The 26295-nt window shown below is 41.6% G+C and overlaps 1 pseudogene across 1 annotated transcript; it reads left to right on the forward strand.

Annotated features, from left to right (window-relative positions):
* Window positions 1–3164: 3164 nt before the first annotated feature.
* LOC144594796 (dipeptidase 1-like) lies at window positions 3165–21096 on the forward strand (annotated as a pseudogene). Its single transcript, XR_013547425.1, has 8 exons — window positions 3165–3289; window positions 6717–6841; window positions 8818–8952; window positions 12433–12583; window positions 12909–12978; window positions 13764–13940; window positions 14591–14827; window positions 20573–21096. The product of XR_013547425.1 is annotated as a dipeptidase 1-like (transcript).
* Window positions 21097–26295: the final 5199 nt, after the last annotated feature.

Below are 26295 nucleotides of genomic sequence, written 5' to 3' on the forward strand. Positions count from 1 at the left end.
ATAGATTATATAATTGAACAGATCAAGTTTTTTCTATGTGAATTAAACTAGACGTAGTACCTTTGTAATTATTTTGTCTTATGGAAATGTCCTGTAACAGCATAATTTATTTTACTTGTAATATTTGTCATTGTTATTTTATTTAGTAAACCATTTGAACCTTGGTAATAAACTTTTGTCATAAAAAAAGAAGCAAGATATGTTTAATGCAATAGTCAATTTATATTTCCAAAATTTAGGTTTTACACAAATATTGTTTGTTTTCAGACATTAAGTTCTGTGTTCTGAACTCTTGCTCAAGCAAAGGTAGCCGTGCAGAAACAGAGCACATTGATGGTTATCCTGGGTGAATAATATTTGCAATCTCATACCTCCACTCTTCCCATATTTCTTTATTCTCTCCTTTAATCACCAATTCAACCTATTTCTAAACGTTGACCTGTGAAGTGAATTTCAGATGTAATATATTTCACCTCTATTTTGCTCAGCTAAGATAAGTTCCCAGGTCTTAGTAAACCTGTTTTCAGCGACCTGTTTTGAGTGAAATGCATCCCAAGTTTGAACATTTTACTTGTGTCAACATCAACATACATTGAAGAGTAAACTCTCAGAATTTAAAAATGTCATTAGTAAAAATGGAAGTTAATATTTATTGCACTTTTTGAACATGGATTGTCAATTTTTAATTCTCTTTACTCTGTCAATTTTCTACAATTAAATACTTTTTTTTTACTGTTTGGTTGGGGATGATTCCTGCACAGAGGCATCCTGAGTACAGGATGAAGAAGGGTCTTGACCCAAAACCTCACCCATTCCTTCTCTCCAGAGATGCTGCCTGTCCTGCTGAGTTACTCCAGCACTTTGTGTCTACCACAGGATATATGAGCTTCGTAAGCCGAAGCAGTTTGCAAATGCAAATCAGGGTAAAGGTCAATGTGACCCAAAGTCTTTGAGTTTGAGGCATGAAACACAAAATATCAATAATTACAACAATGCATCATTAGTATGCAGATGCAGATGTTTAGTTTCCACATGTGCACCAAGCATACATTATAAAAATAATGCCAAAGAACATTTTGAATAGTTTATAGATACTTTAAAGATTAAATTGGATAGCCACAAATTACAGTTACCTGACTTCCAATCCAGGCAGACAACACACTAGCCTTTTATAATCTGCTCACTTGCCCATTGATGTGTGCAGGCAGCACCAACTGCACTGTCTACCGGGTGAGCACATGAGTAAAAGGTTTAGTTTTATGAACCAAATTGCCGCAAGTTATCCTGCAGTGCTTGGAAAATTTGCAGTGTTGAAAGGAGGTGTGTCTGAGAGCTGCAGCAGACACCTGTGCATCCTGGAGCCTGTTCCCAGCTGATGCACCTAACACCACAGTGGTGGTTTGGTACATGGGGGGGGGAAGACTGTGTTTATTCTGTGCAGTGTCTGAGCCTTCCAGGCAATGGAAGGAGGTACCTGAGGCCAGGGCAGGGATTATGGTGCTGTTAAAATATCTCTGAAATTGTCAGCCAGTTTAGTTAAAAGCCTTCAAAGGACAGTCTTCAAACCAATTAATAGACCACCCCTCAAATTCCCTCTCCTGCGACCAGTTTCAGCCAGGACTCGCATGTAACCCACGTGTACAGTACGCTTACCACTGCTGTAGTGTTTGGTACTCATCTGCTCACCTACAGACAGTGCCACCTGTTCACCCACTACATGCACATCCCCCATCCTGGTACTGGGCCGGGTAATGTGCAATCTCATGGGGGGCAGGGTGTGGTGGAGACGCCCCTCAAAATAAGGGAAGGGATTCCACGCCAGTGGGCCACATGAGTGGCAAGGGTGGGGGGGGGTAATTTTGTGTAATTGGTGTATTGAATATCTGTATTGAACGTATGTATAGCCTCCGAGAATGTCGGATAGAGTTTGGGAAGGAACATGTTTTGTATATAGTTATTTCTGAATAAAGTATTTTTTTATTTTTTTAAAATGTGCACTCGACCCCAACCTTGCCTTCACCGAGGAGACTCATAACTTTGCAGCGGCAGAGTAGCATGCCGGTAGAGTTACTGCCTTACAGCGCCAGAGACCCAGGTTTGATCCTGACTACGGGTGTTGCCTGTATGGAGTTTGCACGTTCTCCCCGTGACCTGCGTGGGTTTTCTCTGGGTGCTCCGGTTTCCCCCCACACTCCAAAGAGGTACAGGTTTGTAGGTTAAATGGCTTCAGTAAAATTATAAATTGTCCCTAGTGTGTAGGATGAGTGATCGCTGGTTGACATGGACTCGGTGGGCCGAAGGGCCTGTTTAAGCACTGTATCTCTTAGGACTAAAGTTTAAACTGAGGCAGCTGTTGCTGAATGTGTGACGAACAGTGATAAGAAATCCATTGAGGGCGACAACAACCTAATGACAAATCCTCCTGTTTGCATTCAATTATCCCTCGCCTCTACTGATGACCAAGTTGCAGTTGGCGCATCTGTGTACCTCTTACTGTGTCCCTTCTCATTCTCCACCACCGCCCCCTTTCTCAACACCCCAGTAGCTGCATGTTCCTCCTTTCACACATACAAGAACTGAAGTCAGAGCAGGCACTGCTCAGGAGGATGGCATTTCTGATCCTACCACAGTCACCTCAAACCACCGTCCTGTTGTGTGGTAGGAACTGATCCATTGGAACTAACACCCAAACAAGGAGAATGCGAAGCAGGTCTTTGTAGCTTTTATGAACATGCTTATTACTTGAGTTGTAACAGAAACATGGACAATCTTTTGTAAAATTTAGGTGCCTTTTCTAAAAATTCACAGCATAAAGAATGCATCTAATTAGTATCAAGGACAAGAAATATTTTCTGGAAGATCAATTCTATAAAGGCACATGTCGATTGAATTTTCTACCTCAAATTACATCAGAAATAACATGGTTTTTCATTCTCATTAAAAGAAAGTCTATTGCCCCCTCCACCCCCAAACGGAACTTTTCATAAAATATAACATACATCGGCAGGATGCGCACAGATGTCATTGCTTCTGAATTACCTAAAAAAAAAAAAGAAGTATTTCCTGTGATGGAAAACCATTGTTTAAAAATCTGGGCTTGTCAGTAGAAAGTTCAAATGGCATGAAACACATTGTCAGTGTGAGAAGCTTTAAGTCCTGTAGAGATGGCACTGGGATGGTGGAATATGTTATTGATACTTTTAATGCAGGGTTTTGTAAAGCACACAACTATGCTTTCTTCCCGTCAAAAGGCTGAGTTGTTAATGAAAAATACTTCACTGATTGATGGGTGAGTAAACTAGATTAGTTTTGTCAAGCCTGAATCTCAATACTTTTTGCTTCACTGTTTTATTCACTGCTTCAGAAAAAAAAACTATAGAATGACTTCAAACCTGTGTGTGTAGGGTAAAAACTAGTGTAAATTATAAGAATACTTGAATGAATATGGGAGGCTGTGGTGAACTTAATGATTCTGGACTAGAGTTGTAGACACATCTCTTCCGTTGTGCAGCAAGCTAGTATTGTTCAGACTGGTTTGCATCGAATGCCACGATGGTTCCATTCTGCCTTAATGGTTCGTTCCTGTAAGCACCGGTAATCCATACTTACACACCACGGTACAGAAGCTTAGGACCCCCAGAATGGCAGATGTGCTGCATCTGATCTCTTGCTGTTCCTTGGATTCGCTTCTAAATCAAGGAATAATGAGTCTGGACATACTTCATATCTGGGTCCTCGGCTTGGCTCCAGCCAAAGCTGGTACAGTGTATCAGGTACAGTGTATCTGATACAGTGTATCTGGTATGGTACATCTGATACAGTATCTAGTACAGTGTATCTGATACAGTGTATCTAGTACAGTGTATCTGGTATGGTATATCTGGTACAGTTTATCTGGTATGGTATATCTGGTATGGTATATCTGGTACAGTTTATCTAGTACGGTATATCTGGTATGGTATTTCTGGTACGGGATATCTGGTATGGTATATCTGGTATGGTATATCTGGTACAGTATATCATATCATATCATATCATATATATACAGCCGGAAACAGGCCTTTTCGGCCCTCCAAGTCCGTGCCGCCCAGCGATCCCCGCACATTAACACTATCCTACACCCACTAGGGACAATTTTTACATTTACCCAGCCAATTACCCTACATACCTGTACGTCTTTGGAGTATATCTGGTACGGTATATCTGGTACGGTATATCTGGTACGGTGTATCTGGTACGGTATATCTGGTACGGTATATCTGGTACGGTATATCTGGTACGGTATATCTGGTACGGTATATCTGGTACGGTATATCTGGTATGGTATATCTGGTACAGTGTATCTGGTATGATATATCTGGTACAGTATATCTGGTACAGTAGATCTGGTACGGGCCTGCGGGCGGTGCAGGGCAGGGATCAGCTTGTGCTACTCAGCAACCCTGTTACTTTGTGAAATAGTCGCAGCAAAGGGGCCTGGAGGATCCACGTAACTCCAAGTGGGACCAGGTTTGGGTTTCACACAAAGGAAGTTTAATTCCCTAACACTGACTGAATCTTCAAATTTTGGTCCTGTTATATTAAGAATAGTTGTGCAATGTATTAAACCCACCTCCCAGATAAATCAAAGTAATTGTCCAGATCAAGGAAACATGCTATTCTGCTCAATGTTAAATATCACAGAGATTGTGGTTGGAGTGATAGTGTGCATTGTTCCTACATCCGTGAGAATTTCAATAGTTCTCGGTATCTTTGTGGTGACGTTTTTCTGAGCATGTTTACTGAAGTGACCTGGTGTTGCTGTGGAAGTGTCACGATGTATGAAACAGAATGTCAATTCTTCATCTGACCTCATCAATATATCATTCCATTACTTTTATCCCCTGTTCATCTAGATTCCCCTTAAATGCATGTGTGTTATTTTCTTAGACTACTCTTCGTGAGAAGCTCTGCTTTCGAACCAGAGTAAAAATATTCCATTGCATTTCCTACCGGACGTTTTAATGACCATACAGCAATTCCCCTGATTCCAATTTCACTCTGAATTGGAAACATCTTTCAACAATATCTAGTTTTCTTGTTTCTTTGCAGTTTTTTTTTTCTATTTACTATTTTGCCTACCTTTAAGTGTTGATTTTGTGTAATTTATGTTTTTGCATGTTTAAGTCCATCTGCCTGTGATGCTGTTGTAAACAAGAATTGCACCTGTATCTCACTGTACTTGTGCACATGACAATAATCACAACTTGACTTGGTGCCTTTCAATAAAGCAGATTACAGCAGCAACAGAGATTTTCTCTTGTCTCATGTCATAACGTTTACTTATATATCATGCAGATTTTCAAATGTGAAGGAAGCAAATCTTCATATTTATCTCTATCTTTAAAACAAAAAAATCTGCTTGCAGGAATCATTGGTAATGCTGAATCCAATTAAATCCAAAAATGTAATTTTGTAAACCAGGATCCTCCAGCTGAACTGTAACAGAGAGGGAAGTTTTCTGGTTCAGGGAGGGATGGGCAGGATGAGGGGATATGTCAGAGAGCAGGAGGCCAGGATTGGGGTGATTTCGATAAGCTGCTGACAAACGATTGGCTGAAGGCGGTTGGAGAGAAAGAAAACAAAGCAAATGTAAAAAGCCGTGATGCGCAGGGCAGAGCTGTAGGAAATGTTCAGACAGTGTCAGAGCGGAGGGGAACTGAGTTACCATTACAGATGGTGCAAACAGAGAAGACAAGTTATCTGAGATTGTTGAATTTGATATTGAGTGTGAAAGACAGCAACATCCAGATGGAAGGTGAGCTTTAGTGCCTCAGACTACGAAGGGCATCAGCGCAGAGCAGGACAGGTAACTCGGTTCAGAATAGGCTTGGGATGAAACCACTTTTAGTCCGCTGTCCCCGTCTCCCGACTAACATTGTCCACCGCAGATCTGCTTTTGACGACTTCTTAACATCGTTGTTTTCTTTCTGTGAAATTGTCCTTCTTAACCCAGCCACCAGGTGGCTTCGTCGATAACTTATCGGAAAGGCAACTGGTCTTGCCTGAAGAAGGGTCCTGTCCAAATCTGTCTCTTGAATATGACTTTTTTTTGATGATCTTCAACCTGAAACATTGTCTCTTTCCATAACTGTAGTTTTCCCTGACAAATTGTGCATATTTCAGCAGGTTTTCTCAGTGCAGCTTTGGAAATAGATTTCAGCGTCTGTCAAATGGCAAATGAATGAATGAATGAATGAATGAATGAATGCATGAATGAATGCATGAATGAATGAAAGAATGAATGAATGAATGAATGAATGAATGAATGAATGAATGAATGAATAAGTTTATTGGCCAAATATGTGCATATACAAGGAATATGCCTTGGTGCTCCGCTCACAAATGACAACACAAACATACAGTTGAAAATTAAGAATAAAGCATAACCACATCAAATCAATAAGGATACCACATTATGGTCTAAACATGTGGATGAATCTGAAGGGTCTCGACCCGAAACGTCACCCATTCCCTTTCTCCAGAGATGCTGCCTGTCCCGCTGAATTACTCCAGCAGATGAATCAATGCCTCTGTTCAGTATTTCCACAGGCTGGACTCTCACAGGGACTGGATGCTTTGCCTGTTGCTCTCTTAATCCACAATTATTGAGCACGTGTACAGACCTGTTATGTAAGGGTCCACTCTATTTTAAATGTTAATTTTCCTTATTTCAGGCACAATGACCTGCCGTGGCAGCTGAGGAAGAGGGTGCACAATGATCTTTCTGCTGTGGACCTCAAGACCTGGAATGTTACTGAGACCAATGTGGAGAAGCTCAAGGCTGGTTTGGTCGGTGCTCAGATAGAAGGGTTCTCATTCCAACTCTCATCTCTTCTGTCTCCCATCTGTCAAGCTATGTTTATGGAGTAGGATCATGAGTTACAAAATAATCTGGTCTATTAACAAGTTTAGAACAGAGTTTCATTCGAGATCAGGCCTGTAATTCTTTATTTCTTAAAGACATTGTGAGAACTCAACCACAAACAAAAGGAAAAGGGTTATTGTTAAGCTAACAATATATCCTGAAGCCCATTGCAAAGACATCATTGTTCCTTTCAGAAGCTGAGACTATGCAGGTTTGTATTGCGAGGGAGGATCATTATCATTCTTACCCTGCCAGGGAAATTCTCACCTGGTGCAGGGTGCTCCACGATGGGATTGGATTGTAAGTTCCAGGATTTAGACTCGCCAATAAGGGATGAACATCAAAATATTTCCAAGTTAGAATGGTCTGATTCCTCTTGGTGGTGGGGTCCTGGTTGTGATAGGCTGTGCGATTTCCATCATGGTCTTGGTTTTTAGTAGCGTGGTGAGTCATCCATCTTGTCACCAAGGTATTTATGTGGCTGGCCCAGTTTAGGTTCTGGTCAGTAATGACCTCCAGGGTGTTGATGTGAGGGGGCAATGGTGCACCCATTGAAGATGGAACTTTGTCTTCACAAGTTCTAGGTAGCAGTCACTTTTCCAAGTCTACATTTTTCCAAGTGTATCTATCTTGGAGGACTGATGAAGGTAATGGCAAATAAGTTAATCTTTCATGTTTTGATCACTATCTCACATTTATGCACTTTGTTTATACAATTGTGGCCGCTGCTTTCATGTCTGGGCACCACACATTGTTGCTTTGGTTTGGCACAGGTTATATTTGATCTTGCTGCAGTTATTCATGTAGTGACCACGTGGGAATCAGGGCTTAATGGCGGCCAATCTTTGGATGCTACAAGTGCTGAAACAAAGAAGCAAAGTATCCACCATTCAAGAGAGAGCTAGATAGATAGAGCTCTTAAGGATAGCGGAGTCAGGGGGTATGGGGAGAAAGCAGGAACGGGGTACTGATTGAGTGATCAGCCATGATCACATTGAATGGCGGTGCTGGCTCGAAGGGCCGAATGGCCTCCTCCTGCACCTATTGTCTATTGTCTACCATGACAGATGGATGTCAGCTGAGAGTCCACGGAGTGAATCACATCTTATAGACGTGTATATGGTCATGAGGGGAGTTGATAGGGTGAATGCACAGTCATATACCTAGAGTAAGGGAATCAAGAACCAGTGGTCATGAGTTTAGGTGAGAGGGGAAAGATTCAAATAGAAACCTGAGGGGCAACTTTTTCACAGACAGGGTGGATGTATAGAATGAGATGCCAGAGTAGGGAGTTGAGGCATTTGCTATGACAACATTTAAAAGACATTTGGACAGTGGGATTACTACTGTAGATGGGGCATTTTGGTCGGCATGGGCAAGTTGGGCCGAAGGGCCTGTTTCCGTGCTGTATCACTCTATGACTATAAATGCTATTCCTTTGTACTTCCACATCCACCATCTGCTGCTGCAGAGTTGGGGTTTAAAGGCTGAGTGTCATTTCCCTGCACTCCAGAGAGTGTGTACATTTTACACAACATTTAGACCATTCCCTACACTGATGGGCTTACAGATGAGCTGCCCAGTAATCTCCTCACTTTGTGGATGAAAGATTCTTCCTCTCGTGAGAATAAACCCTTGTTGATGAATTATATTGAGCCAGATGCTTCTTTATTATCTTTAACGCAGCACCTCCTTCAGGTGGCCTTCGGCATTGTTTGTGTTCCAGGAATTTAACAGAAGTCAGTTGTATTATTGGTGGTTGATTTAAACATATGTTGAAATGTAATTAGAAAGGCGTTTATTACTTCTTTAAGAAATGGTGGAAATAAGATGAGAATGAAGTCATCAGCAATTGGGTGTTTCTGACTGATCTGCTTGTTCAGTTTCACGTGCCTCTGCTTTGTTGCATTAGTTCTGGGTTGCCTATGTGTCATGTGCTGCACAGAACAAGGATGCAGTCCGCCACATCTTGGAACAAATAAATGTCATAAAAAGAATGATTGAGATGTTCCCGGAGGATTTTCAGCTTGCAACAACAGCAGATGGTACGTAATGCAAAGATGCTTCATATCCACACAATAACCAAGTTATTTTAAACTCAAAGCAAATTATGTGCTGTACAAACTTTGCATGTATGTAATCTGAGGAGCTTGCAGGTGATGGGGAAAATGCTTGACTGGCCTTTTGTCAGTAGAGTCATCGAACGGTACAAAATGCTAAAACTGTTCTCTGTTCTATGTTACAGCATAAGACCGTTGTGGCTGATCCTGTGTTTGCTATTTGAGATGGGTTTTTGGAAGGCTTAAATACAGAAGTAAACCTGTTAGAATGATGTTGGTTAGAATCAACAGGTGACAGAGTGGTGCAGCAGGTAGAGCTGCTGCCTCACAGCATCACAGACCCAGTTTCGATGCTGGTCTCAGGTGCTATCTCTGTGGAGTTTGTACGTTCTCCCTGTGATCACATGGGTTTCCTCCAGGTGGTCTGGTTTCCGCCCACATCCCAAAGACATGCGGGTTTTTTAGGTTAATTGGCCCTCTGTAAATTGCCCCTAGTGTGTAGGGATTGGACATGAGAGTGCAATAACATCGAACTAATATGAATTGTGATTGATGCATGGCGTGGACATGGTGAACCGAAGGACCTGTTTCCATTCTGTATCTTTCAATCGTTCATTAGGAAGTTGTTCTCCCACCTTTCAATGAACCTTCCACTGAGCGCCAGTTAACAGTTGGGGCCCAGAATTTTTCAAACATTCTTTAATTCCATTTTGAAGACAGATCACTGACAGGCAGTGTCAGTCGAAGGTATTTATTCAAAATGCTGGAGTAACTCAGCAGGTCAGGCAGCATCTCAGGAGAGGAATGGGTGATGTTTCGGGTTGAGACCCTTCTTCAGACTGTTGTCAGGGGGGGACGGGACAAAGGAAGGATATATGTGGGGACAGGAAGATAGAGGGAGAACTGGGAAGGGGGAGGGGAAGAGAGGGACAGAGGAACTGTCTAAAGTTGGAGGTCAATGTTCATACCGCTGGGCTGCAAGTTGCCCAGGCGAAATATGAGGTGCTGTTCCTCCAATTTCCGGTGGGCCTCACTATGGCACTGGAGGAGGCCCATGACAGAAAGGTCAGACTGGGAGTGGGAGGGGGAGTTGAAGTGCTCAGCCACCGGGAGATCAGGTTGGTTAAGGCGGACTGAGTGGACAACTCACACAGCAGTTGTTCTGATAATGTAGCCATTGGTTCTGTTTCTGGTCCCTTTAAATCTCTATTCTTGCCACTCAAGCCAGAGGAAATAGTTCCATTTCATCAATCTGAACACCCCAATCAACTTTCCTCTTCGGCTTTTCTGCTCTATGTACATCAAACTTCCCTGTTATACATCTTCATTGGCCTAATACCTAAGCAAGACCCCATTCCTGTTAATATCTGTATCTTCTCCAAAACTTTCCTAAAGTATGGAGGTTTGAAGCGGCCACAGTACTCCAGCTGATGGACCTGGTGTTTTATTTAAGTATATCGTACTGTACTGCAGTAATTATAAATCCCAGGGCACAGTACTTTATACTATTCATAAACCTATTCTATCACATTCAATGTGGTGTGCATAGACATCACCAGGTCTCTCTACACTCACACTCACTTTAAAATGCTGTTTGCATGTGTTTCCCATCTTTCTGATGAGAGTGATCATCCCACATCTTATTGTGTTAACTTTCACCTGCCATCAAATTGTTTTGTCATGAGGTCTATTCAGATCTTCCCTATCATTTACAAATTTTATGTCATTAATTAATTCTATAATTTACCTCGAATCCATTGACATGACATTCAAAAAGGGAAGCCTCACTGTTCACTGCTCTTTGGTTTGAAAAACAGCTGACACCACAAGTCCTACTTTCTGACTCTCGGTCAATAATGTTCCCATGTTTTTCTGTTACCTCCTGATCCCATGATTTCTAATTTGCTAATAAGCCTAACACTTATTACAAAGAGGACAGGATTTGTGCTTTTGGAGAGAGGATTAAGCAATTCTTTGTGATACTGATTCGGGCTCTGAGAGAGGTGATTCTGGACAGTCAGCATGGTTTTGTACGTGAGAGGTCGTGTCTCACAAATCTGAGTTTTTTTAAGATGTGACCAAAAAGGTCGATGAGGGCAGAGCTGTAGATGTTGTGTACATGGATTTCAGTAAGGCATTTGACAAGTTTCCGCATGGTAGGCTGCTCTGGAAGGTTAGATCGCATGGGATCCAAGGAGAGATAGCTGAATGGATAGCAAATTGGCTCCATGGAAGGAAGCAGAGGGTGATGGTGGAAGGTTGCTTCTCAGACTGGAGGCCTGTGATTAGTGGTGTGCTTCAGGGTTCGGTGCTGGACCCGTTACTGTTTGTCAACTACATCAATGATTTGGATGAGAACTTACAGGGCAAGATTAGCAAGTTTGCTAATGATACAAAAGTGGGTAATTATGCAGATAATGAAGATGGTTGTGAAAGATTGCAACAGGATCTGGATCGATTAGCCAGGTGGGCTGAGGAATGGTTGATGGAATTTAATACAGAGAAGTGTGAGGTGTTGCATTTTGGGATGTCTAACAAGGACAGTGAATGGTAGGCCTCTGGGGTGTGTTGTCGAGCAGAGGGATCTAGGAGTACAGGTGCATGGTTCATTGAAGGTTGGGTCGCAGGTAGAAAGGGTGGTCAAAATGGCTTTTGGCACATTGGCCTTCATCAGTCAGAGCATTGAGTGTAGAAGTTGGGAGGTCATGTTGTAATTGTATAAGACATTTGGTGAGACTGCATTTAGAATATTGTGTGCAGTTCTGGGCACCATGTTATAGGAAAGATATTGTCAAGCTTGAAAGGGTTCAGAAAAGATTTACGAGGATGTTGCCAGGACTGGAGGGTGTGAGTTATAGGGAGAGGTTGAGTAGGCTGGGTCTCTATTCCATGGAGCGCAGGAGGATGAGGGGTGATCTTATAGAGGTGTACAAAATCATGAGAGGAATAGATTGGGTAGATGCACAGAGTCTCTTGCCCAGAGTATGGGAATCGAGGACCAGAGGACATAGGTTTAAGGTGAAGGGGAAAAGATTCAATAGGAATCTGAGGGGTAACTTTTTCACACAAGGGGTGGTGGGTGTATGGAACAAGCTGCCAGCGGAGGTATTTAAGGCAGAGACTATCCCAACGTTTAAGAAACAGTTTGACAGGTACATGGATAGGACAGGTTTGGAGGGATATGGACCAAGCGCAAGCAGGTGGGACTAGTGTAGCTGGGACATGTTGGCCAGTGTCAGCAAGTTGGGTCGAAGGGCCTGTTTCCACACTGTATCACTCTATGACTATGACTCTATGATGCTAGATGTAGATGATTATATCTTTGAAATATTTTTATCATGTCCCAGTATGTAGAGTCTTAAACAAACTTTGACCATAATCTATGGTGAGAAGGGTTGCAGAGAGTGTGTGCAGGATTAGTTGCAGGATTGAAAAGAGCAACAATATTGATCAATTATTTCAAAGGAATCGTGCAAGTATTTCGCAGTGGTAAAATAGCCAGCCTTATCGGTGTGGAAGGTGGCCATGGAATCGACAGCAGTCTAGCAACATTGAGAATGTTCTATGACCTTGGAGTCCGTTACCTGACACTAACGCACAACTGCAATACGCCATGGTAAGACTTTCTTTAATCATGTATAATATTCATAACAATGTTTCCTCTGAGTTGGTAAACATGAGATCAGATTTTCACCTTTGCTCAGTTGTGCAGATTTTCCTTGTCCAGTTCCAGTCGGGTGGATGAGCAGGGGTTCACTTGCTGAGCAGAGGTGCTTGGGTGTTGTGAATCCAGCAGCTGATGATCAGTCGGATTGGTCCACAGAAGCACAATGACATTTCATTGTTTTGTGTCACAACTCCAACTTAATTCTTTACCACGAGTGTAGTAGACTGCAGCTCATGGAAGTGTCCCACTCATTCTCACTTCTCTCATTTTGCAGGGCAGATGCCAGCACAGTGGACAGTGGCCTTGTGAAGCCTGGCGTCAAAGGATTGTCCGATTTTGGAAAAGTTAGTAAATTATATTAAAAGTTAATAAAAGCTGCTTTTGGGTTTTGTAATGGAGCAACTCTGTGTAGTCTGTCCCTGTACTGATGATATTGCATGTTATGAACATGTTTGCAGAGTGGGACGGGGGAGCACAGAGCAGTGGGCTAACTACTCACAGAACAGAACTGCATCAGACCCCAGGTGAAGACTTTGGTGGGAAGTAATGTCACACGACAACAAACACTAGTCAGGCGTTGAGAAGAAAAGATAGATCATCCATGGAGTAGGATGGCGGAGTAGAGTTGATGTGCCGAATGGCCTAATTCTACTCCTATAACTTACTTATGAATACCCATGCAAAACACACCCGATTTAATTTGATCCTTCAGCTCTTAACCACCCAATTCTTCAAATATAAAACGCTGGACTTTGAGTACGTCTAATTTAAAACTTCATTTATTTTTATAACCCCAATCCTACAAGCCAACCCACACAGAGTTTGTGTCTCCTCTCCACTTGACATCATTGTTGGTTGTCTCTCCTGCACACTGGTAAATCCCATCCCAAAGTCTGATTTACTCTCTCCCTTCTCCTCTTTGCATCCTAATCTTGCCTTCCTAATCAGGGGCTTGGTTTCTCTTCCTGACACTTGTGCATGACCGATGATGGTGGATCTATGTATTTTACACCTGCAAAAGACCTTGAGATGTTTTTCTCTCCATTAAATGTGATGCATAAATATGAGTAGTTATTTTCCATGCTGAAAGCCAAGGGCGTATCAAATATTTGCAGTGTTTGTCTTTCAGAAAGTTGTGAAAGAAATGAATCGTCTGGGAATGTTAGTTGACCTCTCCCACGTCTCTCAAGATACAGCTCTGGCCGCACTTGAAGTGTCATCTGCTCCTGTCATTTTCAGCCATTCCTCGGCATTTGCTCTGTGCAAAAACTACAGAAATGTCCAGGATCATGTTCTGCATAAACTGGTATGAAGAATCATGCAGATGCTGTAAATTCTATTACCAACTAAAATAAATGCATTGGGTCAGAATGATCTGGAAATACAATCATGACAAGTAAATGATACGAACCATTATAAATCTACAAATCAGACAGTCGAGCATAGGAGACAAGCAACTCACTGTTCCTGTTCGTCCGTTCACTGACATCATGGGTGATCTGATCTTTGCTGCAACTCCACTTTCCTGTCCAATCCCCATTAACCCCTTGATTCCTTCTGTGGTTGAAAAATCCATCTATCTGCCTTGAATAAACTTAATGACTGCGCTCTAGGGAGAGATGTCCACGTGTTTACATGCTCTTAAAGGAGATATTTCTCCTTATCTTCATTTTAAATGGTAAATCTCTGATTCCGAGTCTACTTCTGGATTTCACCTGTAGAAACATCTTTGCAGCATTTCATCTGCAAATCCCCTCAGAGTCTTTATGTTTCAGTGAAATATCTGCCACACTTCTGAACACCAGAGGGTATCAACTCTGTAATTAATCTAACAAATTTGCATTGTACTCCATCTTTCTACACCTGAAATGCACCTGAAAAGCATCTTACAGGTAATACCTACCCTGTGGTTTACTGTTCAAATAGTTTAATTGGGCAATCTGCTTTATTTTTCAGGCAAACAATTCAGGGATTGTGATGGTAAATTTTTATCCCAAGTTTATTTCTTGTGAAGAAACTGCTACCTTATCCCAAGTGGCAGGTTAGTATGACAAGCAGCCGTTTTAATCAATGGCCTGAGGAAATCTTCGGCATTCCCTGATTGCTGAGCTTCTTTTGCGTAACTGGACAGAAAGTGACATCAAAAAGCTGCTTGGTTTAAACCTTGTACGAGTCTTTAAGAAAGCTGAAGAAGTAAGTAACTTATTGTAAATGTGTTCACAACAACTAGCTTTATCATTACGAACAGTACGCTTAATTTAGTGGGCAACTGCAGTAAATTATGAATTTGATTATATTAATCAGTGATGTATTGTTGCATTTACATTCTGTAGAAGTTCTAACCCAAGCACAACCAAACCATCGTCTATTAATAGACAATAGACAATAGGTGCAGGAGTAGGCCATTCAGCCCTTCGAGCCAGCACCGCCATTCAATGCGATCATGGCTGATCACTCTCAATCAGTACCCCGTTCCTGCCTTCTCCCCATACCCCCTCACTCCGCTATCCTTAAGAGCTCTATCCAGCTCTCTCTTGAAAGCATCCAACCAACTGGCCTCCACTGCCTTCTGAGGCAGAGAATTCCACACCTTCACCACTCTCTGACTGAAAAAGTTCTTCCTCATCTCCGTTCTAAATGGCCTACCCCTTATTCTTAAACTGTGGCCCCTTGTTCTGGACTCCCCCAACATTGGGAACATGTTTCCTGCCTCTAACGTGTCCAATCCCCTAATTATCTTATATGTTTCAATAAGATCCCCCCTCATCCTTCTAAATTCCAGTGTAATCCAGTGTATTAAGTGGCTTTATAAATCAGGGTGGTTTCAGATGGTCATTTTTATGCCTTTGATGAGTGAGTGCATGAATGAATGATACTTTATTGTCACATGTGACAAGTCAGTGATATTCTTTGTTTTGCGTACCCAAGGTATGCAAAGAGTCGCCACATAAAGGGTGCCGACTTTATGAAGAAGTTGAGGTCATATTTTTAAAAGGGTTGTTTCTACTTATTTTACTGCATTGAGATTTTGGCACAAGAATTGGAATAGAAGAATTATAGTCAGTCACCAGGATATTTGTTACAGGTACATTTGGTGCTTCCATGATTATTCACTTAGCAACATTGGGGCCTGGATGTGGACGCAATGCACAGCTATTTATTTTACACAATAGTTAAATATTGTGGGTGCTGGAAATTTGAAGTAAGAACAGGAAATACTGAAGCGCTCAGGTGGTCTGGAAGCACCAGTTGAGAGACAAACTGGGTTAGCACCAAAGGTTGATGATTTCTTTCAAATTAGGAGTTAAGAAAACTAGATTTGTACCAACTTTTATGCAAGTACAGAGCAGAAAAATGTTGGAACAGATATTTCATTTCACTTCTACAGGAAGGTGCCTTACAGAGATATGATCAGGGTTCAGGAGGAGGCCCTTTGGCCCCTCCATGTTCCACTGATTTGATAAGATCATAGTTAATATTGCTGTAACCACAAATGTAGACTTCTGTCTACCATTGGTATCCTCCTTTTCACTCCCTTGCTACTGACTGTCTGGGAACAATCTTCGTCTCCACTGCTTTAATGGTGATATTGTCTCAGATCTAGATTTTCACTTTGGATTCTCACCACATGGGTCCTTCAAGTTGTCTCTCACTTGGCTAGAATCAGCTGCTACAAGCCTAGCTGCCCATCCTTCCCCGCCGGATATTTCCCGTCCCAGGTATTAGTCCAGTAAAACACCTGAATTCCTGTCAAGGCATGGGAAACTGGCTTTAAACAAGTCGACCAGGATTGCGCAGAGCCCTGTGAGAATGGTCGAAGATAGACACAAAATGCTGGAGTAACTCAGCAGGACAGGCATCCTCTCTGGAGAGAAGGAATGGGTGACATTTTGAGTCAAGACCCTTCTTCGGACTGAAAATCATGGGGAAAGAGAAATGAGAGAGATATAGACAGTGATGTAGAGAGATATAGAACAAATGAATGAAAGATATGCAAAATTAACAAGATAAAGGAAACAGGCCATTGTTAGCGGTTTGTTAAGTGAAAAGGAGAAGCTGGTGTGACTTGGGTGGGGGAGGGATGGAGAGAGAGGGAATGCTGGGGTTACTTGGGTGGGGGAGGGATGGAGAGAGAGGGAATGCTGGGGTTACTTGGGTGGGGGAGGGATGGAGAGAGAGGGAATGCTGGGGTTACTTGGGTGGGGGAGGGATGGAGAGAGAGGGAATGCTGGGGTTACTTGGGTGGGGGAGGGATGGAGAGAGGGAATGCTGGGGTTACTTTGGTGGGGGAGGGATGGAGAGAGAGGGAATGCTGGGGTTACTTGGGTGGGGGAGGGATGGAGAGAGGGAATGCTGGGGTTACTTGGGTGGGGGAGGGATGGAGAGAGAGGGAATGCTGGGGTTACTTGGGTGGGGGAGGGATGGAGAGAGGGAATGCTGGGGTTACTTGGGTGGGGGAGGGATGGAGAGAGAGGGAATGCTGGGGTTACTTGGGTGGGGGAGGGATGGAGAGAGAGGGAATGCTGGGGTTACTTGAAGTTAGAGAAATCAATATTCATACCACTGAGTTGTAAGCTGCCCAAGCAAAATATGAGATGCTGTTCCTCCAAATTGCATTTAGCCTCACTCTGACAATGTAGGAGACCTAGGACAGAAAGGATGGTGTGGAAATGGGAAGGAGAATTCAAATGTTTAGCAACCAGGAGTACAGGTAGGTCCATGCGGACTGAATGAAGGTGTTTAGTGAAACGATCAACCAGTCTACGTTTGGTCTCACCGATGTATAAGAGTCCACATCTTGACGAATGGATACAGTAGATGAGGTTGGAGGAGGTGCAAGTGAACCTCTGCCTAACTTGAAAGGACAGTCAGGGTGATGAGGTTGGAGGAGGTGGTTTCCACACTGCCCTGTACAACTCAAGCAGAAACTTCCCACTTTTGCATTTGATTTGTCTCGCAATAAATAATACCATTCTGTTAATTTTCCTAATGATTTGTTGTACTGCAAGTTTGTGAGCTGTTCTCCAATACACCTAAATCCTTGATTCAGATCTTCCTAATCTTCCATCTTTTAGACAACGAGAAGGGTGGTAGCATGATGAGACAGCAGAAATGCCAAACATGATCACTTCCCTTGATTTATACTGAGGTTTCTCATAAAAATAATTTCCTTACACCATGTGTATAAATGCCTTGAGGGGAAATGCCTACTTAAGCCTATGTGAGCCTATTTAAACCTAAGCCATAACAGGATATTTGATTGCATGACACTTAACAGAAATAGCATTATAGCATTGTTATTTACACAATTAAAAGACATTTATTGAAATAATTACTCAATTAAACCACAAAAGACAAAATGTGACCACCACTGATTCTGACATCTTCAAGCAATCAGCCTCCTATGCTTTCACCAGAGGTTACTGCAATCGACATGCTGGTTCTTTACACGGGACTTTTAGGGTGCTGCTTACAAGAGAAAATGCAATCCTCTATTTCCATTGGTATTACTTCAAGCAGTCTCCATGTTTATCTTGGGCTGAAAAATACCATAACAATACACGGTACAGTAATATAAATGGTACATTTTTCAGATTCTAGTACTTTTAGCATCAGTGGCCCAGAATGTTCTGCAATGGGGCATCTCAGGTGTGTCCTGCAAATTGCCATGCTCTTCAATGGGGATATTTTTTCTTGTGGGTGTAGAGTTTGGGGTGATAATGGTGAAGTGCAGGCAGGTGGACAGCAGATACCTTTGTGAGCTATGGGACCAAGGCCTGTTTGACCAATGTGATTGAGGAAGCACCAACAAGTATCCAGATATTTGGATGGGAAGGGATTGGAGGGCAATGGGCCAAATGCAGACAAATGAGACTAGCCCAGTATGCCAATTTGGTTGGCGTGGACAAGGTGGGCCATGGGGCCTATTTACCTGCCATGCAGCTCCATGACTTTCAGGAATGTGAATTAAAGTGGCTGAAAGGGGGAAAAGTTCAATTCAATCTTTTCTTATCTCCGACATCCATATGTTTTAAAGCATACTGCAGTTTCAAAACGCAATGTAAGAACAATGAAACTGCACGTTATCCTTTTCACAAAATTAAAGTTGTAGATCAGACGGCAACCTGTAACAATTTGCAATTGATAGCTTATCTCCACTGGCCATAAGCTGCAGATTGATGTGTATGTTTATTACTATTCCCCATGTGCTTCCAGTTAATGGCTGAGACACCTAGAATGGGAATATTATCATAGGAGGAAAGGTTGGCAAGGTTTATAATCCTGGAGTTTCCAAGAGCATGAGATGTGGTATAATTGAAACATGGAAGCTCTTGATGATGAAGGATGGCAGGATGAAGGGAGGGGGATATTTTGTCCTGTGGGAGAATCCAGAACCAGTTCTCTTTAAGGCAAGGTTCATGTAAAGTATTTTTTCTCAGAAGGTCATGAGTTATTGGAACTCTAAAAGTGTGGTAGATGGAACATAGAACAGTACAGCACAGGAACAGGCCAGTCGGCCCACAATGTCTGTGCAGAATATTTGGATATTTTTAAGGAAGTGTGATTTTTGATCAGTAAGGGTTACCAGATAGATAGGCATACAGGATTGAGGTTGCAAGAAGATGAGCCATGATCTTTCTGAATGGTCAAGTTATTTGGTACTGCTCCTAATAATGCTTCTACAGTTATCAATTAACATCTTTAACCCAGAAAGTGAACAGTTATAAATGTAGTGCAACATTATTTCTATTTTGAATTATTATTGAAACCATTTTTCTTTAATTGGTTGCTTTTTAAAAATTCAATTTGATCTTTATTTCCTTCATTTGGTGGCACAATGAGAGGGTTCCATTATTAGACAATAGACAATAGGTGCAGGAGTAGGCCATTCGGCTCTTCGAGCCAGCACCACCATTCAATGTGATCATGGCTGATCATTCTCAATCAGTACCCCGTTCCTGCCTTCTCCCCATACCCCCTGACTCCACTATCCTTAAGAGCTCTATCTAGCTCTCTCTTGAATGCATTCAGAGAATTGGCCTCCACTGCCTTCTGGAGTAACTCAGCAGGTCAGGCAGCATCTCAGGAGAGAAGGAATGGGTGATGTTTCGGGTCGAGACCAGCCTAGTCGCTCCAGTCTTTCAACATATGACAGTCCCGTAATTCCGGGAATTAACCTAGTAAACGCACCCTCAATAGCAAGAATATCCTTCCTCAAATTTGGAGACCAAAACTGCACACAGTACTCCAGGTGCGGTCTCACAAGGGTCCTATAAAACTGCAGAAGGACTTCTTTGCTCCTATACTCAACTCCTCTTGAAGGCCAACATTCCATTGGCTTTCTTCATTGCCTGCTGTACCTGCATGCTTCCTTTCAGTGACTGATGCACTAGGACACCCAAATCTCGTTGTACGTCCCCTTTTCCTAACTTGACAACATTCAAATAATCTGCCTTCCTATTCTTACCACCAAAGTGGATAACCTCACACTTATCCACATTAAACTGCATCTGCCATGCAACCGCCCACTCACACAACCTGTTCAAGTCACCCTGCAACCTCATAGCATCTTCCTCACAGTTCACACTACCACCCAGCTTGTATCATCTGCAAATTTGCTAATGGTACTTTTAATCCCTTCATCCAAGTCATTAATGTATATTGTAAATCCAATGTATATTGGACTTTACACAAAACTTATGAGAAGGAAGAGAAGGCTGAGGAGAATGAAAGATCTCGAGCAGGAATTTCTGGATGACGTTTAGTCTGTAATGTCTTTGCAATTGTTAAAATATGAATTAAATGTATTATAGTGGGTGGGAAATTGACTTTGTAATGACACTAAGATGCTGTTTCTTCCCAATTCCTTTATTCCGTTAATTGAATAATGCTACAATGATATCTGTGAGGTTAACCAGATAATATTCTGTTTTGCAGGTAAGCATGCAGCTTCAGAAAACCAACAAGCCGTCAAATGCTTTCATTTCTCAGGATAAGGTGCAGAGTATATGCAGAACATTTCTCGGTTCTCTATCTGCAGCCCCTCTCTGCACCAGTCATGTTATCCACACAGTCATGTTCGTTGTTTCCTTACTAATCATAACACTGTAATAAATTGAATATTATAAATCCATTAACATACAGAGGACTCATATAATCACCAATAGAAGAAATGAACTAAAAAAAAACCAGATTTACTCTTAACACATTCCTTGAATTATATATCTCCAAACATCTGAACATAAACTTCCCAATCCACACTTAGATGGAAAATAGGTTTATGTTTGTGGTCATGAAAGACTACTATGTACCTCTTGATTGAGCTTGCATTTTATAATACGCTAGGGTCTTGTGGACAGTGATAGTGTTTATTAAGCCAGGAGACTCTAGGATTTTTGAGCTTGTGTACACACATTTCTGCAATGTTCTATGAAATTTTGACAACTGATATGATGCAACATATTAATGTACAAGTATATGTAATCATTCATTCAAATTTATATAAACTACCAAAGAAGACAAATGTTTCTCAGGATGAATGAAGCACCATTTTAATGACAATAATAATCGGTCAGTTCTTTGATTGCTGCGTGGGAACCCTTTGAATGGCCCAAGTACTCGTTGAGAACACTTTCCATTGCAGATTGCTGAAATTGGTTTTCAAATTTGAGCAAATCCAGCTGCAGGTCGTAGAATGTGCGTCGAGTTGCTAAATAGTCACTGTTATTTTCTTCATCAAAATAATGGGGGGTTTTCTTCAGTTTCACAACCCTAAGTTGAAAGATTTAGAACTAGTTTTAAACCCTAATGGACTGTTCGACAGGAGTCTACCAATGCTCTCGCTCACACTGACCACTCCCACCAATAATAATCTTTGAAAGTTATACAGGAGCTCAAAATAAAGATGAAAAGAATTACAGAATCACGAAATGGTTATGGCAGAGGAGCAGGCCATTCGCCCATCGAGTCTATCCTGATCCTGTGCAAGAGCAAAACGGCCAGTGCCATATGCATGCCTTCTCCCTCTGGGCCATAACCTTCAGCTACCTATCCAAGCCCTTTCTGAATGTTGTCATTGAGTCTGCCTCCACTGTTAGCTGTGGCAGTGCATTTCAGATCCTAAACACCTCCAGTAGTAGTTTTTTCTTGGGCTATTTTTGTTTATTTTGCTAATTGTCTTCGCTCTCTGTCCCATCACTGATTCACCTGCTGAGAGCTGGCAAGGATCTGAGGTCAAATGGGTCAAAGTTTATGTCAGAATTGGTGAACTACTAAGTGGGGAGGATAATTTTGGAGTAGGTGGTATGTTTCAGTGGTAGCTAAGATAGGACTAGGGGTGTTATGGTGTAACTAGAGAGAATGGGAGGGCGGGCGTTCAAGGCTAGGGTTTAGATTGTCTAAGAGAACACCCAAAAAGAGAGATGAAGTTGATAGTAAGCAGAAGAGGTTAGTCATGAGACTTCAGACTGGAAATTATTGCCCAACCTGGAGTGGGTGAGGGGCATATGCTCTGAAAACTCGGGCAATGGAAGTTATAGAGGGAACAGGCAAACCTGAATGTCATGTTGGTAGTGGGGAAGCTAATTCAATGGACAGGGCCAACGTTACCAAGATGTTCATAACAGAGAGATGGGGGCTGAGGACAGATACTCAAGAGTCTGTAAGCGCAAAGATGAAACAAAAATTCACTGCTGGAGATGCTCCAGATAATGAGAGGGGAGAAGGCGAAGCAAGTCTGGTGGTGGAGCAGAAAGGCAATAACAGACTCTGTTCATGACAAAATATTCATTAGTAAAAACCTACATTTGTTCGAAATATGAAATAAATACAGAAAAGGCAGGCAAGCATTATTGAGAGAAATAGTGAAAACATTTCAGGTTGATGATCTTGCAACTAAACTGAGAAAACAGAAATCAAACATGTTTTAAATTTCAGGGAATAGCGTGGAGTAGGGAAAAGAAAGAAAACATCAGTGAGAGGTTGAAAACCGAGACAAAGACTGAGTGACACGTGGCAGCAGTGGTGCTGAGAGAGGGTGGAGTGTGGTTGGTTAACCGCTGATCGTGCAGGAGATACAAATAGAAGATGAATAAAAACAGGAAAAATACAAATAATCTGAAACTAGAAGATACATACTGAATATTGCAAAAATGGGAACAAAGAACTGCAGAAGCTGATTAATGCACAAAAAAAACACAGAGTGCTGGAGTAACTCAGCAGGTCAGGCCCAAGTCCCAACCCAGGCGACTATTTGTGTGCTAGCCACAGAAGCAGATGTACAATCACATATTACAATCGCTCTACAGTTTTTAATTTCTATCTATACACTGCGAATGGCTCGATTGTAATAATGTATTGTCTTTTCGCTGACTGGTTACAATGCAACAAAAGCTTTTCACTGTACCTCGGTACACGTGACAATAAACCAAACTGAACTGGTACACTGAATTCTGGAGAACATGATAGGTGACGTTTTGGATCGAGACCCTTGTCCCCAAATGTCATCTATCCATGCTCTCCAGAGATGCTGCCAAATGTCATCTATCCATGCTCTCCGGAGATGCTGCCTGACCTGCTGACTTACTCCAACACTTTGTGTCTTTTTGAACATTGCAAATATGCAGAAGCTGGAAATCTGAATTAAACAAAGATACATAACATAACAACACTTTATTGTCACTCGGCACAACACCGAGCGAAATTTCAGCAGTCACACAAAATACAGCAAAAAAGAAAAGAACACAGGACACCCGACCCCAACACAAACATCCATCACAGTGACTCCAAACACCCCCTCACTGTGATGGAGGCAACAAAACTTCCCCTCTCTTCTCCCCGCACCCACGGACAGCATGTCAGAATGTGTGATGAGTGAGGATATTATCACTTCAGAGTGATACTATTTTAAGCAAACTATTAAGAGTTATCTTAAATGATGATAAAAAGTGTGGTCGATGATCAAATGTTATTTGGAGACATTCCAATGGTTCTCTTGATCGTACCCTGTTCTCTGGAACAGAATACATGGTTTAATTTTGAGGTTGTCTCAATTCTGTGAAGGGTCACCAACCTGAAATGTTAAGTCTAGATAGGAAAAGAAAGAATAGATCACAGAGACTTTGCAGATAGATTAGTGCAGGTTTTTCAAGTTAGCTTACGTTTAATAACTTAGAGATCAGAACTGGAGAGAGAACTCGTACAGTACAGAGAGGCTGAGTGGGTTTTTGAGAAGAGGTTGATGCTGTCAAAATTGATAAAAAAGAAAATAGTAACTGAAAAGATTAGAAATGGAATGAGGTTTGGAAAATGGGTAATGGGTCTGGTATGCAAGAAGAATGTGTATTGTCAGTGGGAAAAATGGAACCAGATGAGAGTTTGCAGACAGATTTAGTCTGAAGAAAAGAGACAAGCATCTGATTCTGAATTTTGCTGGGGTAGATGTATTAGCATCCCACATATTTTTCTGAATACTTGGATGCAGAGAATAAGAAAGAGAAATGTACGGAGTCTAAAGACAGTGGAGAGCAGGTCGGTCACTGGATCCTCTCTTACCATTCAGTACAATTGAGATCAATTTGTATTTAATTCTATTTAATTGCCTTTGATCCATATTTTCCTTGATACCCTATTAAACAAAGTTCTATTGGTATCAGTTTTTAAATTTTAAGAAATTGGGAGTTGACTTCAGACACTAGGGTATTTGGTTTGGAAGATAATACTGAAGCAGAATAGCGCATGTCATGGCCCATTCTGATCAGCTGATAGATGGCCTAAACTCATTGGCTATCAGATGGGAGCAAACCAGAGGCCATATTAACCATGACTAAAGAAGATGTGGAAATGAAGGTAAGGCTAAATAAATAGGTGGGGGTCTGGAAATTACAACAACAAGAAACACATGAACCAGAGAGTAGTTGGAAGGGGATCCAAGATAATGATGGTGAGGGATCAGATCAGTGGTTGTAGATGCATGGTCGAAACTTTGGAGATATCATAGCCATGATTATGGATAGAAGTTTAGGAAGGAAAAGGATCTAATGAAGAGAGGTCAGAGAAGCTGTGAGGTTGATTGAAATCAACAACATATTTTGAACAAGATCGAGGGGTTGAATATGGAGATAATTTTAAGAAAGGAGAGAAGTGGACGAAAGGAGAGAAAATAAATTAAGCTACGGCCTGTGATACAAGTCACACCACCATCTGGGCAGGGTAGGCAACTGCAGGGAGGTTCCAATAAATGGCAAGTCAATTAAAGCCACACTGGGGCAATCGCTGAGTTACATTTGATAAGGCAATGGCCTAGCTTTCAAATCAACAGACACCATGAAGGGAATGTATTTTTCTTTTCACTGGGAGGTTCTGAAGGAGGATCTACATCCAAAACCTACAGACATTTGTTTCCAACAAGTTCTGGTTTTGTTTCAGAATTATGCCTCTACTATATATTCTCATCAATGTAATAGGTACAAATGTACACAGAGGCAAAAGTAAATCCTCCTCCAGAAATACTTAATAAAACCCTTTAACAGTTTTTAATATTTAGGTGAATATATAACAGTGAAATATTTTATAGCAAGATACAGGATTGAACAATGTACAAAGGAACTATCTAACAGCGTTAGAACAGAATATAATGTCACCTTGAGTCAGTTATTTTACTTCCAGCTGATCGGTTGGCTGGCTTTTTAGTATGGATTTTGTCCCTCTTGTTCCTGTAAGAAATCATTGAATATAGTTCACCAAATCAAATTGGTGATAGATTGATAGATCCATGATTAGTACGGGCGTCAGGGGTTATGGGGAGAAGGCAGAAGGATGGGGTTGAGAGGGAAAGATAGATCAGCCATGATTCAATGACATAGACTTGATGGACCGAATGTCCTTATACTGCTCCTAGAACTTATGAAATTCATGGACAAATACTTTACGTTTTAATAGTGTGCACAGTTGAAAGCAACATTTAACAGCGAATAAATCAGAAGGTAAAGTGATGAAACCGAGCTTCAGGGTCTTGCAAGTTAATTGAAAAACATTCTATGGATGTAAAGATCGTTTTTTGATACTCAGAAATGAAATACAACAAGGAAAAGGATTCTACCCCTTTAGATACATGTAGTGAAAATATTGCTTCCACCAACAGCACAGGCACATTATTAATGACAATTTAAAAAAACAGCTTCTCTTCACCGTAGACTCCATCTTATCAGAGAACAGGCTGCAGAAAAGCACGTTTTTTCCAAGAATATTCTCTTGCTTCCCCTGTGCTGAAGCTGCTGGTGTTCAGGGATGATTAGATAATTTGATGAAAGTTGGTTGCCAAAGTTTTGTAGGCAAATTATACAATTTGAAAAACCCTTTTTTGATAGGGTTAGGCTTTTCAGTCCCTCAAACTTATTCTGTTATAAAATGAGACCATAGTTGATTTGTGCCTCATCTGTGTTTACACACTCTAGCTCCACAGCTTGTTATACCAACAAAATGTGACCAGTCTCACTCTTGACAGCACCTGAAGTGGCAGCTCCCACTGCAATTTGGAGGCAGATTTTACCATCCACTGTGGAATAAATTGTCACCAGATTTTTCTTCTAAATTGCAATTTTACAAATGAAGTGATAGTTTGGTGTGGGACCGACTGACAATGTGATTATCCGCAGTTTTTA

The sequence above is a fragment of the Rhinoraja longicauda genome, chromosome 6 (genome assembly GCF_053455715.1).
Source record: "Rhinoraja longicauda isolate Sanriku21f chromosome 6, sRhiLon1.1, whole genome shotgun sequence".
NCBI classification, from domain to species: domain Eukaryota; kingdom Metazoa; phylum Chordata; class Chondrichthyes; order Rajiformes; family Arhynchobatidae; genus Rhinoraja; species Rhinoraja longicauda.